The following is a 16,878-nucleotide window of genomic DNA, read 5'->3' on the forward strand; positions in this document are numbered from 1 at the left end:
TCAGCCTGACCAGGTGGTGGCACAGTGGATAGAGTGTCGGACTGGGATGCGGAGGACCCAGATTCAAGACCTCGAGGTCTCCAGCTTGAGCGTGAGATCATCAGGTTTGAGCAAGGCTCACCAGCTTGAGGCCAAGATCACTGGCTCGAGCAAGGGGTCACTCAGTCTGCTGTAGTGCCACGGTCAAGGCACATATGAGAAATCAATCAATGAACAACTAAGGAACCGCAAGGAAGAATTGATGTTTCTCATCTCTCTCCCTTCCTGTCTGTCCCTATTTGTCCCTCTCTCGCTCTCTCTGTCTCTGCCACAAAAAAAAAAAAAAAAAGAAAAAGAAAAAAAAGAGTTAAAGTCATACATTCAGTTCTAATGTAAGTTTTTTTTTTAAAAAATGATAGCAAGTTAAAAGTCTCCCTTCATATGTTCCTTAATCTCAGTCTCCTCTAAAGAGTAATTTCTATAATAGATGATTTGACTTTATCTAGTTAATATATCTTGGAGCTTTTAATAATGGTTCTGAATAGTCTTCTATATTTTACACCAACCATTATTTCTTCAGCCATTCCACCCTTGATAGGCATTTAGGTTGTTTCTGATTTTCCATCATTACAAAATACCATTGTATACATCTTTGTACGTGAACCTTTAAGCAAGTTTATCATATTTCTACCACAGATTCCTAGAAGTTGCTGGATCAAAAGCCAAACACATTTCAAACTATGAAAAATTATGCTAAAATTTATTTTTAAAATGCTATCCATTTGTATCAACAACATATGAATGAGCCCATGTCTGACAACCCTGGATATTCACAATTAAAAAAAATTTTTTTGAGACTTTACTTATTCATTTTAGAGAGGGAGAGAGAGAGTGAGAGAGAGAGAGAAAGAAAGGGAAGGAGCAGGAAGCATCAACTCCCATATATGCCTTGACTGGTCAAGCCCAGGGTTTCGAGCCAGCAATCTCAGTGTTTCAGGTCAATGCTTTATCCACTGTACCACCACAAGTCAGACTGGATATTCACAATTTTTAAGATTTTTGTCAATTTGATGGGTAAAAATAATATAATAATTCTACTAATTAAAACCTCATTAAATACTTGTGAATTAATGATATTTTCATATCATTTTATGTTTATTATGTTTCTTTTTCCTGTCCATTTTTTTGTCTGTTCCCCCATCCCGCGACTTGCCTTTTCCTTATTGATTTACAAAAATTCTTTATATATGAAGAATGGAAAATATTTCTCTATTATAGTATCAACATACATTTTCTTCTACTCTGCCACTTACCTCATCTGCTTATAGAGTTTTCTGTATAAAAATTTACATTGAATTACAGAATCAAATTTGTCAGTGTTTTGTGTTTTTTAAAGGAATTCTTCACTATCCCTCTTAGAGGAAATTTTCTTTTATAATTTATCTAGTTCATTTTAATGATATTTAAATGTTTTATTAATTTGTATATTTGCATGAGATAGTATCCAATAATTGTGTAACTCCTTCAAGTTCTGTCTTTTTTATGATGCTTTAAAATTGGACTGACCACATGCTCAGAAAACAGTCATGCAGAATAGTCATAGATTTGGACGTTTCTCCATTTAGAGTCGCATGCTGCATGTCCTTGATTGTCTGTTTAACTAACCAGCCATTTAAGTAACCTTCTGTGGCATGTTCATTTCTTCTCTTGCTACTTGAGGGTGTGGCTGTGCTTTTTGTGTTTGTTTTTATTTTTAGAAATCATTCAGGCAGGGGAGGGGGGTAGGTGTTGCATTATCCTAGTAGGTATCAGAAGAATAAAGTATTTCTGAAAACAGCCTTTGAGTTGGTGATGGCTTTGTGAAGAAATTTCACAAGCAAAGGCCCTAGAACGGGACTGATTATTTCAGACAACTGTGGCTCCTGTGTAGATCTCTTCTGCAATGTGTGAACCACACTACTAATTTACTCTTTGACCAAATGCTCCTCCTCCGTACTCCCCTAAAGCTTGGGAAAACAGCCTTAAGCTTCTCACTTCTTTAGTAAAGAACTTCTCAGTTGATTTCAAGTGAAATGCCAACAGTCTCACTTTTTTTCAAACACACTTCACAGCCATGGCTGTATATCCACTTTAAAAGTGTATGTTTTGTGGGTGGGGGTGCGGTGTGCTTTGAGCAGTTGTCTGATGTTTTATTTTTGGAAATTTCTAAATTGCATTTTGGGAGATAATTAAGGGTTGCTCAAGTTTCTATCGGAATTAAAAAAAGGTATATTTTACCTCTTGTGCATTTTTGCACTCAATACTTCATTCGTCACCTCCTCCTCTATTTTATAAATCTTTTAATTAATGGTGTTTATTCTCCTCTCATTCTGGTCTGAGTCGTGTTTTTATGATTGTATTATTAGGAAGTGATAACATGTGTGGATTTTTTTTTTCTGTATCTGGGCTTGCCAATCACTATGGAAACAGGCAAATATTTACATAGCTCAGATACTGATTAATACCTACTGGTTATTTTGACATTATAAAGTTACTGTGTGAATGTAAAGAATTTCTCCTGAATAGTAAAGTGGTCTATTTTAATTTATTTACATTTGTAATTTTTCCACCAGAAATTAATCCAGTAACTAAAGATTCCATCAAATTACAGCCATTTCCAAAAGTCATTTTTGCCAATGAAAGACTCAAAATCAAATGCTAAATGTTTAAAAATGGTAGTTTTAAATTTTAATAACAACATTTGTAAAACAAAAAGTTCACCTAACACTAATAATAGATATTTCACTGAAGATAGTATCAGTCCTATACTATGTCCAAGATGGTGAATCTTAAACGGATTTTTTAAAGAGAAATTTTATTTGAATCTCAAAGGACTATTTAGTTAAAAAAATGTAAGCCCAGAAATTTGACCTCTTGGGGGCGCTTAGTAATTCTGAGAACAAAATTACGTCACTCTCTCTAGCTCTTTCTCCATTTGGGTTTTCTTTTTCTAAGAGACATTTTTTTAGTTTTTCATTTTAAAAATATTTTTCTAGTCGAAGATCCAAAAATTGTAGTCTATTATGCAGAACTGTGGCTCTCAAACCTGATTAAGCAACAGCCTCACCAGGCGGCTTGTTAAAACCCACATTGCTGGGCTGCTCTTCCCAGAGTCTTGATTCAGCAAGTCTGAGTGTGCCCACAACACTGGTGTTTTTAACAGGTTCCCAGGTAATACTAACTTTTGGTCTAGGCACCATACTTTATGAAATCTTACCCTAGACTCTAGGGCAGGGGTCCCCAAACTTTTTACACAGGAGGCCAGTTCACTGTCCCTCAGACCATTGGAGGGCCGGACTATAAAAAAACTATGAACAAATCCCTATGCACACTATACATATCTTATTTTAAAGTAAAAAAATAAAATGGGAATGAATACAATATTTAAAATAGAGAACAAGTAAATTTAAATCAACAAACTGACCAGTATTTCAATGGGAACTATGCTCCTCTCACTGAGCACCAATGAAAGAGGTGCCCCTTCCGGGTGTGCGGTGAGGGGCCAGATAAATGGCCTCAGGGGGCCGCATGCAACCCACGGGCAGTAGTTTGGGGACCCCTGCTCTAGGGCCGCCCCTAGAATCTAATATTTTTTCTTTTTCTCAACCAAGTTGGGAAGTTTTTATAGATACTGCAGACTGTTTAGAAACAATCTTTAAAATGACTATGCAGCATATTCAGCAGTAAAGTTGGAGCTTTATGAAATCCAAACAATATGGATTTGTCACTCCAATATGGCTGAGAGGTGGTACCTTAGAGGTTCGAACTTCAGAGTGGTCCATGTAGGATGGGTCAGGAGCCCATTAACACAACCATATTCTTAATGTTTTTCCTAATCTTTTAAGGAAAAGGGTTTCTCAAAATACCATGAAAGCATCTCATCTTACTAATCCATTCAACTGAACTCTTAAATCACACAAACCATTAATTACATGGTGGGTGCGTAGGAGGAGTGGAGACTGCATCTGTGAAGATTGACTGTTGTTATGTTTTACATCAATACTGCCTCATATCTTTCAAAAAGAAAAATTGAAGTTTCCCATAGTATTCATTTCTACAGAATTGAATGTGAACCTCTGTGTCCCGTCTTAGCCAACAAAGTCATTAGGGTGACACATCTTGGTGTTATGTTTAGGTAAGAAAAGACTTAAGATTTGGAGTCAGAAGATCAGTAAGATTCTTGGTTCTGCTTTTTTACTTATAAGATCTCAGACACACTCTTTATCTTTTCTAGATCTTAGTATCCTCTTCTATCCAGTGAGGCTCGTAATATTTATTCCATTGGGTCAGTAAATATTTCTTAAATGTTTACCAGCTACTGTGCTATGCTGTGGTGATGTTGAGAGAATAAGGCATGCTTCCTACCTTCAAGGAGCGTATGGAATTATTTTATGAATAAATGAGAGTGTGGGTGTGAAGAGTTTAGAAACCTATAAAGGCCTAGAGTAAAATATTGTTGCTCCTTGCATAGCAGCTGGCCCTGGATGAGGATGGAAAGACAGTCATCTGTGCATGGAGAGAAGACAGAGGACAACTCCATGCCGAGGGGACTCATCCTCTGAGAGAAGTCACTACCATTGATTTTGGCATCAAACTAGTAGGTTGCAATTACAGCAGGTATTTTTCCTTAAAATTCTTTTGACCCCTGGAGACTTTAAATTATATTTTATTTCAAGGAAATATTGATGTAACTGAGAACCAGAGAATATTCGAAGAATGGTTGGAATATTTGCTCAACAAACAGCATTCGGATCTGTGATATGAAAAATAAATTAAGTATAACATTGAAAAAAACATTAAAGAAACACTTCTGTGAAATCTTTTTTAACAACAAATGACTTGGTGTCTTATAAAAAGTAGTTGCTTTTTGTTTTACTTTCTGTTGAGTGAGTAAGACTCTAAAATTCCAGCTCAGAACAGAAGGCAGATTTCTTCATATTGAAGGTGGTTGTGCACTGTGGTAGCATTGAAGTTACTGGGTTTCACATCTTATTGAATTTTTTTTTCTGGTAAAGCAATTTCACTCTCAAATTGAACATGTCATTTCTTCTTTATTAAATTTCCAAGTTATTCTTTCACCTCAGGTTTTTATGTTGCCTCTTATTTATTTCTGGACTTCTTCACTCAAAATGTTGGAAGGTACCAGTGTTAATATCAAGTACCATGTACCCTGAACCTGTCACTTAGACCCTAACATGAAGGGACAGAACTCACAGCTAACGTGTATCTTGTTGGTAAACTTGGGTGAAGCTCTGAAGGAGAAATTACACTTGGCAAAGACAAATGGCACGAATGTGTCATCATATGGTTAAGTAGGACTTTATTTCAGTGTGTTGTAGGGAGGGCATCACTCCACCTTTTTTTTTTTCCCCTGCAAGATGCCTAATGACTTTCTGGAAAACATCAAACAATAACTTAAAACCTAAAGAGAAAATTGGTTGAACTACTTGTTCAGTGTGCTTTAGGTTGTAATATAGTTCAGCTATAAATATATTTTTTTCACAATATAATTTTTTTAAGTGAGAGGAGGGGAGATAGAAAAACAGACTCCCACATGTGCCCCGACTGGGATCTACACAGCAACCCCCATCTGTGGCTGATGCTCAAATCAACAGAACTATTTTTAGCACCCAAGACCAGCACTCAAACCAATTGAGCCACTGGCTTCCACAGGAGAAGAGAGAAGTGGGGAGGTGGTAGGGTAAAGAAGCAGGCGGTCGCTTCCCATGTGTGCCCTGACTGGGAATTAAACCCGAAACATCCACAGACCAGGTCAATGCTTTATCCACTGAGCCAACTGGCCAGGGCCACAATATATTTTTTTAAGAGTCAGTTTAAATATCTGTTCATTCCTGTTTGGAATTCTGTAGTCCTTTCTCCTTTCCCCCCACTATTCACAACACATCTGGAACCCGGCCATAATACTCAGCTTTTCCCTGAATTTGTTGATTTCCCTATGTGCAGTGAATTCTTAATATCTCTAAAGAAATAATCTTTGATGCCATTAGTTTATTTCTTAAAAACGTCATCAAGCTCATAATCTTCACCATGAGCTTCAAGGCCAGCTGTTTATTCTCCCTTGCAAGTCTGCCCCCTTTTCCCACTGGTCCCTGCTTAGTACCTCTCGTTTGGTTTAACTAGTTTGCTTCCTAGAATTGCTCTCAATTGACTAATTTCAGTGTTATTTATGCTATCCATTTCCAGTAAGTTAAATCACTCTCAGTCTTCTAAATCCAGCATGTCAACTACTCCTAGAAAGATTTCAGAAGAGTGGCAGACATTTAGACAATTCTGTGGAAAAATGTGCAATGCACAATGTAGTAATGCAAAGAAATCCTGATGAAGGGGTTTAATTATCTAATTGCTTAGAATCCCAATGACCTCTTATAATATACTGCTCACAAAAATTAGGGGATATCTTATAGCTTTATATTCATTTTGAAATATCCCCTAATTTTTGTGAGCAATATATTTTGCGCTTCTCTTCCCTCCCTTCTCTTTCTCTTCTTTCTTCCTTCCTCCCTCCCTTTTGCCTTTCTTCCTTCTCTCTCTCTCCTTTCCCCCTTCCCTTTCTCCCTCTCTTTCTCTCTCTCCCTTTTACCCTCTCTTTCTGTTAACTACTTTCCTTTTACTTAGACTCCTCAAAATATAGATTAGGAGAAGAAAGAAGAGGCAAGATTTGTCCATCTGTTGTTTTGATGATTTTATTAGCACTATAGCCTACACATTGTTAAGAGATATTTTTTAAAATGACTAAAATGAACTGTATTATTCAGAATACCTTGATTTGTTGTAGGCTGTGAGGATTCAAACGTCTATTCTATTACCTCTCCATGTCGGACGAAGACTGTTATCTAGCAGTGTTACAGATTATTAAAGTTAGTTAAATCATATCTTCAAATGCAAAATTTAACCCTTGAAATCTTAGTAATAACAACAAAGTTCTATGTCACTGCCTTCCTCATAGGAAGAGGAATATAGTGAATACAATTAGACTAGGATGATTCTGTCCACACTTTGGGCAAACAATTCCAAATTATTTCCTTCTTGTGCCATCTTGAGCACTGGTGTGTGTATGCCTTGAAAATCTCCAGTTACTTCAAGGCAGAATCATAAGACATTTTTCACTCTTTAAACGAAGTTTTATAGATATCTGCATGAGTCATACACTGTGTTAAACATTGAGGATATAGAAATAAAAGGTACTTAAGTTACTCTGTTTAATGGTAGGTGAGTTGCAGGGGTGGGTAGAAAGAAGAAAGCAAATGATTAATTACAAGACAAAGTTATAAGTGCATCATTGATATAAGTTCAGAGAACTATGCAAGGAAAGTGAAATTTCCCTTAATACAATATAAGCATAGAAATAATCAACATTAACAATGCAGAACATGCATAAAAATATGATAAAAAATCACATTGAACTATAGGAAACCGATGTTTTTGAAGGGCAGAATGGTAGACTGAGCAGTTTCATCTAGTTCAACTTATGAAAAGTCACAGTTTTCTCACTCTGGGATAACATTGGAATATGAATCTCCAAAATGCTGCTTTTTGCATTCTATATTCCCAGAAAATAGGCACATATATCCACATGTAGTGTTTTGTTCTTTTTCTTTTTGTAAAATAAAATTATTATACTATAAATTTGTTTTGTAACTTTTATCACTTAAGAATTTTGTAAACATCTAATTGAATATAGGTCTAGATACTTCTTAATGATTGGATACTATCTCACGGTGTAAATGAGTCATAACTTATTTATTATGTCTTTATTGTTGATATCTGTGCTATTTTCCAATTTTCACCATGTACACTATAATCACTACAGACAAAACACTGAAATGACCTTGATGATGTGACTCTCAATGATTTTTAAAAGGTCATTATAGCCTGACCAGGCAGTAGCACAGTGGATAGAACATCGGACTGGTATGCAGAGGACCCATGTTTGAAACTCTGAGGTCACTGGCTTGAGCGCAGGCTCAACTGGCTTGAGCACAGTCTCATCAGCTTGAGCACAGGGTTGCTGGCTTGATTGTGGGATCATAGACATGACCTCATGGTCACTGGTTTGAGCCCAAAGGACGCTGGCTTGAAGCCCAAGGTTGCCGGTTAGACCAAGGGGTCACTTGCTCTGCTGTAGCCCCCCCAACCCCCGTCAAGGCACATATGAGAGAAAGCAATCAATAAACAACTAAGGAGCCACAATGAAGAATTGATGTTTCTCATCTCTCTCCCTTCCTGTCTGTCCCTCTCTCTGTTTTTCTCACTGTCTCTGTCACAACCACACACACACAAAGGTCATCATAAATTAAAACAATTGAATAAAGGTAAGATTTAGCCACTAAAATTTTGTCCTGTGATTTGCATCTCCTAAAATGCAGGGTATCGCAGAATGTTTACTAAAACCTCTATACCTCACTGCATTAATTTTCAAACTTTATGATTTTTTTTTTAATCAGGAAACTAGGCATAGAAATGGAAGGGTGAGGCTGCTAAAGACAGGTCCAGGATGAATAACGACCAAGAAAAGAAGCCAGCTAAACACCACTTCCCAGTAAACAAAGAGCATCATGTACGGTAACAATTGCCCTGGCCCTTCCCCTGAGAAGAGCGAGGCACTTGCAATTGTTTGGCTCTCTTTCTGCTCCCATGTTATTGACTTAGATCATGACATGTTTGTAAGATTGCGGCTAAGTCACCAAATGGGAAATGTCTAAGTCAAGCTGCAATTAACATGTCGTAAAGTGCTGGGTAATAAGCTACACATTACCTCCAGGAGTGACAAATTTTTAGAACTGAACTCTGGCGTAAGCCTGAAGCAGCAGAAGACAAGAAAGGAAAAACAATCCTCACTAGGTTATTGTGGGGTGTGAAAGCCACGCTGCTGTCGGAAGGCAGTGTGAATCCATATTATGCAGAAATCAATGGCAGTCCAATCTTTGCAGACTGCACGAGGCGCCGTGTGACAAGGGCACAGCGATTCTCCTAATCAAGCAGGTTGTGTGAAAGCAGAGTCCAGCTGAGCTTGATATATCCAGCTGGACTTTGTTTGCGACTTAATGGAGCAGCTCATAGTTATAACACCCCAAAGAAATCAACCCTTCTCGGCCGGAGGAGCACACGGGAAGGGTGGGAACTCCAGCAGGTCTATGTTAATTCACTTCTATAGGTCATCTGCAGAGAAAGAACTTGGCAAAATAATAAAGGAGCATCATTCTGCTGTCTGTGTTTATGGTCCCCCCTCAGGGAAGCGAGTTAGGTGGGGGAAAAAAGCAATGTGACGGGGGAAACATTTCATTTTTTTTTTATTCTATGCATTATAAAGCTCTTGGCAGGACATCGGGCACTGGACTTAGCTCCCCCTTCTTGAAAACCGCACGTTACAGGGGTTTATAAGCCAGAGTGACAGTGATAAAAGGCCAATTCAGGGCTTGGGGACAATTTTTTCCTAACAACATGCTTTTACCTCTTTGCCTCCTTAAACACCTGCTGCTCGCCTCAGCTCTCTCCAGAAGAGCCTTCGGGCAGTTCTGACTCTGAGCAGGACGTGAAGTTCAAAGTTAACGGCCTGCTCTGCGGTCACTGCCAGGGGCGTGTGGATGATCAATGCCCTGCTCACACCCTGGCATGAACAATGCCACCCTCAGAATGCACACAGAATTCAGGAGGGCGAGGCGGGGTTCTTTAGATGGGGTTCTTGAACCTTCTGCAACCAGGGCCACTTTCTCTGCAGTCATTGAGATGCCCCTCCCATTCTTAATAGCATACCCAAAATAGCATTTTTGCCACAAACGCTCTTGGGGTTAAAGCATGCGGAACAAAAGGTGCCTGGTTAATAGACAAATGGATTGGAAAGAGGATTGATGAACTTTCTGAATACAAGTTTGTCCAGGTGCACCAGGCCCGAGGGAATGCGCTCCACGGATTCGATCACTCACTGCATTCTCCCTCCTCTCTTCAGGGCACAGATCCTCCCTCCTGGTGGAAGAGCCTGACTGTGGCCGCCTGCAGGGTTTTAGCCACTGAAATCTGGTGATGATTCAATAGGAAAAGTCCAGAGCACTGATAATTAATTCTGTCATTCTGTGATGCTTTGTGTCCGAAGAGAATGTACCAAACTGACCAAAGCTGGTTTGCCTGCTGAAACCCTGAGTCCCACAGGCCAGTGTTTCCTTGTTCCCATGAAGGGAAGCAGCTGTGGTGACAAGGAAAATGGGTCAGTGGAGGCACCCACCTCGGCAAGTCTGAAGTCAAGGAACGTTGGCCAAACCTGATTCTTGCTCACCTGCTATGAGACAGGCAGCATTTCAGGTGGACTGCCGCTTATACCTAAATGAAGTGGTGTGGGAGATCTGAAAGTTTCCTCTTTCCTAACAGAGTCCCTGACTCGGGGCTGAATGAAGTGTTCCTTTTTATATATGGAGTGGATTGTAAAGCACAGGGCTGCAAGGCGGAGAGCTGGCTTCGAATCTTCACTCTGCCTCTGCACCTGCGTGAGTCTCTTTGCTCCTCCTCAGCATGATTTTAAAGCCCTGCCTGACATCTGTCTTTTCCTTGATGAGTCCATCTGATGCAGTGCTTTGGTGGAATTGGGACGATATCTTACAGAAGTGGGTATCCCCATTTGGATGCCCCTTGCAAGCAAGCTGGTCCTGCTTTCTGGGCCCAAGTCTCCTTCCTGTTGGAGGATGGTACTAGGAGCCCCTGTGGCTGGGACCATCCAGTGCAGGCTCCCACTCCTGGTTAGAGCACAGCCTTGACCTGTTTGACTCTTTGATGCTCCACCTGGCATAAGTACTTAGCTTATGAAGCTGGAAAGTTGAATTATTTTATCAGAATGATTTAGAAACAGCAACCATTGCAAAAGGAAGAGTAAATTTGTGTCACAGGCTGAATAATGACATCTCAATTCCTAAGCACCAGATTTGTGAATGTTATTTTATGTAGCAAAGGTACTTGGCAGATGTGATAAGGATCTTGAGATAGGGAGATTTGCCTTAATTATCGGGATGAACCCAATCACAAGAGTCCATATAAAAGGGACACAGGAGGGGCCAGAGTCAGATGACAAGGTAATAGAATGACAGAGGCAGAGGTGAGAGTGATGTGGTCACAAACCAAGCAATACCAGCTGCCTTTGGAAGCTGGAAGAGGCACAGAATGAGTTCTCTCCGGAGTCTCCAGAGGACAACAGTCTTGTCTCCACCTTGATTTTAGCCCTATAAGACTCATTTCTGACTTCTGACCTCCAGAGTGTCAGATAATCAATTTGTGTTGTTCTAAGCCGTCCTATTTGTTACAGCAGCAATAAGAAACTAATACAATTTTTTAAAATACAGTTAAGTATAAAGTTAAATATTCAAAATGGACATTCATCCAAGAGTGGTTAGTTTAGATTTTATTCAAAAGCGTGAATTAATGAATTAATGTTCTTCTACATATGTGTTTCCTCAACTAGATGTAAGAATTCACAATTCACACTTCTTTCAAATTCTTCCTAGGCACCAGAGGTTTATTTGCCGTAAATATCCCATCGTGTCATGGTGGGGAGCTGCCATTTACAGAGCAGGATGCCCCCAAATTGCAGCTGTTTTCCCCATGCAGGGGAGCTCCTGTCCTCAGCCTATCCGCCGCCCGGGAGAAGCAGACTCTCAAAAGTCTCTAAGTCCGTAATCTTCAAGCTGCAGGTAGGAAAACTTGGCTTCCTCAAACTCCTAGAGTCCCCTGAGAAATAGAGGCATCAAACGTTTGTTCTCTGTTGAGACGACTGCGGAGTTATAACTACCGAGTGAAAAGGAAGACAGGTCCGCTTTTTCTGTTTTCACTACATCACCCCCTGGCTTTTCTCTGTAAGCTACTTCTGACAACCCTGCCTTAACTACTTGATTCATTTCAACGTGGTTCAGTTGAAAAAATATATGACATGATTTAGGGTCGGATGTCCAAGTCCTCCACAAAGATTGATTGTAAAATAACTGATGAGAAACAAATTTAAAAACTACCCTTCCTTAAAACTTCCAAAAGGTCAGTATATTTAATTGGAGAGGCAGGTGTCAGATAACAGTTGTGGCCGCAAATTCTTTGCAGATGTCAGTTTATAACCCCATCAGTGCAATTTTCAGTTAACATGGGCCTTGAGACGGAACAGTCACATCCGAAAGCCTTGCTGTTTATTCTAAATTTGATGCTTTTTCACAAAGTTGCACACAGATTTTCACAGCTGATCATCTGCATGGCTGAATTTTCCACTGGAAGTCTGATTTGGAATTTTCTCTCTGTGGAGACATATACTGGACAGTGACAATGTAATTAATTTAAAGTTATATATAAACTGAAGATGTGTTAAGATTTAAAAAGCTCTCAGCAAGTCTTGTGAACTTGTTCATTGAGTGTAAACCTTTAGCTGTGTAGAACTAAATTTTCTTTTTCTTCTTCTTCTTTTACATCCTTTTTCTTTTCTTCCTTCCCCTTCTTCATCTTCTTTAAATCTTTACTCAAAATCTGCAGATACTCAAAGTATCTGTTGTTGTTTAACAGAGTACCCCCAAACATAATAGCTTAATATAACCTTCCTCATGACTCTGTGGGATGGCTGGGGCTCAGCTGGGCTGTTCATCTGCCCTTTCCATACAGCATCTCTCATATGGTTGCATTCAAATGGCATCTGGGGTTGGAAAAACTAGGATAGCTCCATTCATACATCTGGGACCTTGGTGGGGATAGCTTAGAGGTTGGAGACTTCACTCTCTTTCTCCTTCTTCTCTCTCTCTCTCCTCATTAATAGCTTAGGCTTCTTCACATGGCAGTTGGATTCCAGGAATGAGCATTCAAGAGGACAATCCCTAATGAGCAAGCACTTATTTATCTCCTGCACACCTATGTTTGCTAATATCCCATTGGCCAACCCCAGTGAGAGGGGACCACCGGCATAACTCCTGGGAGGTGTGAGTCATTGAGACCACAGTCCAATACAATTCAGATTCACGGTATCTTATCAGAAGAAAAATTTCTTTTTGCCCCTATATCAAGCATGTATTTATAGAATTTATTGGAAATAAGGATAGATCTAATGTTTAGAGTCATCTTTCAGTCATGAATACAGGTAAGTTGAGCTAGTGAACTCATTATTTAGTTGTAATACTTCACATTCAGTTATGACATCTTATAGATGGTGGTATTCTGATGCTGAAGACAACACAAGGCAGGGGTCAAGCATCCCTGGTTTCTAATGAAGGATCTGCAAGGTTCTCAGTCGGTTGTCAGGTGTTAATTTTAAAGTCCAGTTGGGTGGAAATAATCAACAGTTTTTAAAACAATAGTCCTGGTCAAGTGCATCCAAGTTCCATTGCTTTCACCTACCTCCCATTAGAAAGAATTCACTTTGGGTTTAGCCCCATCCATTTTCTATGTCCACAGACACAAATTTTCATGGACATTGTCTAGTCATCATTTCAGTGGGTGCCTTCTGACATGCATTTTCCCTTAGCTATTTTCTAGGGATAGACCAACTTCCTGACAACTTGCTCTACAGGTAGCAGCCAATCCAAGCCTGGCACATGGTATGTGCTCAATGAGTAACTTTTTACTGAATAAACAAAACTCTAGGTATAGTATTTCAATATATGTTGACTTTTTTGTTTAGTCTCACTTAGTGAAAAAGTTTTTTAACTCATTAACCTTACTTTGACAACACTGTCTTTGGGTTAAAACTGGCTAGGTATTTTTCTATATTAGAATGAGGCAGAAGTTTAAAAAACTTCCAACCGCACACTATTTATCTGTGAAGGAACACTTTCTTTTTGTCATCAGTTAAGGTTATTAAAAATCATCAAGTAATGAAAGTTGTTAAAATTGAAAAAAAATGTCACCAAAAGTCAGAACCTGAAGAAAATGTGGTGACTTGGACTCTGCTATTAACAGCCACCTATTTAAGGTCATTGAAAATGGTTCCAGTACAAAAAAAAAAAAAAAATTGCAAACCACCATGGTTTTACCTGTGACTGAAACATGCTGATAAAATGCACTCCCATTTCCCTCTCTTTCTTGGGCCATTAATATTTTTCTGCTATATTTGGAGCTGAGCTCTGACCAAATCAATAAAGTCATTTATTATAAAGAAAACATTTAAGAAACAACAGACTTGACTACTCTGATAAAACATAGCAAGCTCAAAGTATAAATGCAGTGTTGAGCGAAGGATTTGATTTCTATGCAGAACAAAAAAATCCAGTAAGCAGAAATGGAAGTTTTTATTGTCTTGTCTATAAATGACTGTCCATAAATATAAAATGATTATTTATTAAAATAAATTTAGCATTTTATTGTAAATATGGTCATTATAAAGAACAACCCTTTATTATCTCCTGCTCACGAGGGTGCCTTGTAAATTTTAATCACCTCTGTAAAATAGCTGCCTCAGTTTGCCAGGATTTACATAAAAATACATATCTACTTATAAGTTCAATTTATGCTTTACAAATTACTTACCATGTAAAAAGCTTTTGTTTGCAGGAGGGAATAGTACCAAAGGAGCAAGAGAGGAAATTCCATGTCTCAGATACCATCTGGTGTCAGAAATGATAAATTCTGGTTTGAGTTATAGATGTCTACACCACACTGTGACTTCTAAATGCCAAAGTTATTAGCATTTCAATTTGGGAAGGGCTGGGTTTTTTTATGGAAGGGGCTGGGCTGTTTTCAATGAAAGGTGACTCCAGGGAAGAGGGAAACTCCTTGTTGCAAAATATCTCCTTTTCCCAGGTACCAAGGACTTGGAATTTTCCTCTTTAACCTCTTTTTTCCCTTCTGGAGACAGAGAAAGCATTTAAATAAACAGTCCTGGGGCAGGAGGCATCCAATTACATTGCCAGTAAAGCATCAATGAGATCCTCCCTCCCAAGTGGAAGATTTCAAGGCCATGGCAGCAGAGAGGAGCTTAGAGAAGAGGGAAAAGCAGAAAGGCTCTGAAAAAGCTCTGATGTCACCGTGGAGAGGAGAGGCCGAGGGGACTGATAACAAACTGGGCCTTCCACATGGGTTTGCTAGCACTGACCCTGCAAACCTGTCATCACTGGTGATGCCATTTTATTGAAGGATGACAGCCAGACAAAGGGACATGACACCGAAGAGTCCATGGGGGTGACATTCCTCATTTACGGGCATATTTTGCTGATGCACGAAGAGAAGATTTGAGACTTTTAAGACCTGAGCTTTCATGTCAGAGTAACTCTGACCAACTCCAGTCCCAGCGCCCAGCCTCGATGTCATTTGCTACAAGGAATGGAGTAACTGAATTTTATAGTTGTAATTTTGTGTTCTTTTTTATTTAAGAGGTTCCCACAAATTGTATAAGGATAAGGTCACTCAAAACCTATGCTTTTCAATTAATCCTTAGGAGGACAGATGAAGACTTCTGTAAGTCAGATCAGGGAATGCAAATAGTCAATATCCAACAATTTCTAAACTCATATTGATACAATAGTTTTCTGTTTGTGAAACCAAATTCCTGGACAGGGATTTTTTTTCTCAGCCAACCATCTCTATAAGTAGAAGCAGGTTGGTAGAATATTTATTCTCTCTTTCCTTAGAATGAGCCAGAAAGATTTTTATTATTCTATTTAATCTTTTATTCTCTTTAAGTAACCATTATCATTATAAATCTATTTAAATAAATGTCATGAATGAGTGCTTACTTTGTGCCAGGCTCTATCCTAAGTCCTTTACATGCTTTATGCCATTGAATCCTCAGGATTACCATTACAGTCCTCATTTTCCAGCTCAAGAAGATGAAGCACAGCGAAACTATGTCAAGTGTGGAGTCAGAATCTGAAGCCAATGGCTGAGCCCCCGCACAACCCCGTGCGTATGCACAGCTCAGGTCAGCATCATATTCACAAACTGATACATAGATTGCATGGTAAGATGTTCTGGTCCTGTCTCCCCCATTCAAATACCTATAGGGTGAGTCCTTCGTCCCATGAGTTCCCCAGCTGCAGAAGGTGCTCCAATAACGCTAAATAAGCCACGGCCCGAGATTGCCATGGCCCCTCTGTTTCTCACATTATTTTAGTCATGGGTAAAATGGAAGCCAAGGAACCTGACTCTCTAAATAGGGAGGAGGAGGAATGAGCTAATGTCTTTAGGGTCCATGGAGCTGCTTGGAACGCAGGGTTAGATAAACAGGAGGTTTATTAGCTATGCCCCTGAACAAGGCCCTTCAGTCTTTGCTTTCCACCAGCATGCAGCGTGAGTAAGCCTCAGTCTCTCTCAGCTCATCCCCCGCCCTCGCGCGGGCTACCCGTTTTAACTTGGACCGAGCTTCTGGATGGACAGCGGAGAGGCTGGAGCGGGGGCGGGAGGAGAAGCTGGGAAGGGAGCTAATGGAGGCATTGATTTAACAAGGATGAGTTCCGCTTGTTAAGCATATGAGTAGGGACCAGCAGCTCAGACAGAGCTCATTTCTTGCTGCTTTAGGAGCTTGAGGGACTTGGATTCCTCATGCTAGACTGCTCAGGGCTGACCCTTTTCAGGGAGAAAGAGAAGGTATTTCTCAATTTTGTTCTGCCCTTTCAAGGGACCCACATTAAGCCATTGAGTAAGGCTAATGATGTCTATATCAAAACTCATGGGCTCTGGAAGCTTTTCTCTCCCTCTCCTTTCTCGGTTGAACCGCTAAGATCCCGCAGACAGTGACCTCACCAAGCACCAGCGGCTCCCATATTGCGGCGCCAATAGCCAGTTCTCTGGACTGACCATCTGTACTCACGCACTCTCTCTTCCTTGAAACATTTTATTCAACATTCTTCTCGTTTTCCTCTTTCCCCAATGACTGCTTTGGTTCCTTTTTCTATAGTC

The sequence above is a fragment of the Saccopteryx bilineata genome, chromosome 11 (assembly GCF_036850765.1).
Source record: "Saccopteryx bilineata isolate mSacBil1 chromosome 11, mSacBil1_pri_phased_curated, whole genome shotgun sequence".
Lineage (NCBI taxonomy): Eukaryota > Metazoa > Chordata > Mammalia > Chiroptera > Emballonuridae > Saccopteryx > Saccopteryx bilineata.